We start from the raw sequence: 2,373 nt of genomic DNA, 5'->3' as shown, positions 1-2,373 counted from the left end.
CCTTGGTCACTGGGCACAGCAAGAAGGTGCCCACTGCCTGGATGATGAACATGGACAGTGAATCTGCCTGGGAACTGCAGGCAGGAGGAGAGTGAGGGGAGCATTGCCTGGTCCATGGGACCCTGCATGCCTGAGCCCTTATTTCAGGCCCAGTGGTGCCTTCAGGAGTTCCTCCTCTGCACCTAGGAGATGATGATTGTCTGAGGGTAACAAGTGTTTAAATCACTACCTGGAGCTGAGGGTAGAGGTCAAAGAAATTGTCAAGTATCATTGAAAAGCATACCTAAATCTGGTTTTAGGGGTTTTTTTGTGTGTGTCTTTGTTTCTCACCATCCTATTCTATTTTTAATTAGTAATAATTTGTGTTAATCTTCTCCAAGTTGAGTCTGTTTTGCCTGTGAGGGTAACTGGTATTTGATCTCCCTGTCTTTGTCTTGACCGACGAGTCTTTTCACCTTATTTTCTCCTCGTCTTGTTGAGGAGTGGGATTGAGAAAGAGTGGGTGGGCGTCTGGCAGCCAGCCAAGGTCAAACCCACCAAAGGAGATGACAAAGCTACTCCAAACAGGACAATACGATGCCCTCAAAAAACATAAACATAAGCAAGAAATAATAAGGTGGAGGACATGACCAGGAACACAGCCAGGAAAGAACATGGACAAGACTCCCATTTGACACCTTTCTAAGAATTGGGAAATTGCAATTATTCTTGGAAAGAATAAAATCACACAAGGGAGAATAGCATGGCTCAGAGTCAAAAAAGAAAATATTAAAAAAAAAAATTCTCATTATCTTCTTCAAACTGTCAAGAGCTGCAGGTCAGGAGTAGCTGAACTGGAAAAAAAACCACCACACTTTGTTATTTTTATAGCATCCTTAAATTCCATTTATGTTCACTTTTGTTTTAAGAGAATGCATTCTGGGGATAGAATTGGCTTAGTGTGGATGATCATGCAGGTGATTATGTGCAATCTCCAGCTGAAATTTTTACTAGTTAGGGCCTTCCTCCAGGCAGAATTTTTTTTTTTTCACTTTGAGATAAGCTCCTTTGTAATTTTTATAGCCATGGCAAAGGAGAAGAAGACACCTGTAACTGATCTCATTCCCTTGGGCTTCCTGACCTCCCTAGGTGGGCACATGGCCCCATATGCCATTATTTTCTCCATGTATCTTCCAAACCTGGTGGGGAATGACCTCCTCATTGTCACTGCGTGGAGCAATAAGTGCCTGCAGATATTGCTGCATTTCTTCCTCATCAGGTTTTCTTCATGGAGATCTGCTACGCCACCACCTCTGTGCCAAAAATTGTGAAGACTTTCCATGTCAGAAGGAAAACCATTTGTGTTGCCTGCTGCTGGCACAGTCATGTTCCCCTTTCTTTCTGGCTATTACTGAGATCATGGTCCTTCAATAAGTCCTTCAATGTTTGGTAATAATCCACATTCCACACAGCCTGATCATCCCTGCTTTAGAAGCAAGCATTGTAGCTCCTAGGACTATCCTCTTACAGTTACTAGGGCATATGTCAATCTCTGCATAGGTTAAAAGCCTTTCCGAATAAACCAAATTGCATATTCAGCTGTCAGCTGTGCAGCACTGAAAAGTGTCCGAAAAAACCAGTAGATGTGCTTGTAATCAGGGCCATGCTTGTAGTAGTCATCTGGAACTTCTTCCTGTGTGAGAGGATGAGATTTTTCCTCAAAAATACCCAATCATCTATCTGAATCTCTGTTCTTTATATGGTAGAATATTGCTAATGTTGCACTTTATTGTGCTTCTAAGATTAGGTTGACTGACTGTGCAGTCATCTATAAATATTTTTGAGCATGAGCTGTATGTTTTTGTAAGCTGCGCAGGCGAAACATGGTTGATGTGGTTACTAATCCTTTTCTCTTGCAAATCTATTTGAGACTTGCTCAGGAAAATTGTGCTTGCTCTAGGATGATCAGATGGATTAGATTCCAAGGCTAAATCACCTAGGAAAAACTGGTCGCTGATGTGTTGGAGGTGGGGGCTGCCACCGCTGGGATCTGAGTCCCCTGACTTGGCCTCTGCTGATCCTGATCTGCCACCTGCTGCCACCACCTGGTATATGTCAAAGATGACCAAAGGGCTGGAGAACCTGTCCTATGAGGAAAGACTGAAGGATTTAAGTCTTTTCTCCCTGGAGAACAGAAGGCTCAGGGGGACCGCATCACAGTAGTCCACTACTTAAAGGGCAGCTACAAAGAGGACAGAGGCTCTCTTATCACAAGCTGCCACATGGAGCAGACAAGGGGCAATGGCAGATCTCCAATAGCCAGGGACTGCAGTGCTGGGAAGGCCCTGGCCTGCATGTGAGGAGCAGTGGTGGTGTGAGTGGAGCTTGGGCTGG

At 44.2% G+C, this 2,373-nt stretch overlaps 1 pseudogene; it reads right to left on the bottom strand.

The window, feature by feature from the left end:
* Window positions 1-1,362: 1,362 nt before the first annotated feature.
* The window catches only part of LOC103925233, a 5,304-nt pseudogene continuing 4,293 nt past the window's right edge, over window positions 1,363-2,373 (bottom strand).

Source organism: Pygoscelis adeliae, unplaced genomic scaffold (genome assembly GCF_000699105.1).
Source record: "Pygoscelis adeliae isolate BGI_AS28 unplaced genomic scaffold, ASM69910v1 Scaffold201, whole genome shotgun sequence".
Classification (NCBI taxonomy): domain Eukaryota; kingdom Metazoa; phylum Chordata; class Aves; order Sphenisciformes; family Spheniscidae; genus Pygoscelis; species Pygoscelis adeliae.
This window is presented reverse-complemented; position numbering and strand designations above follow the sequence as displayed.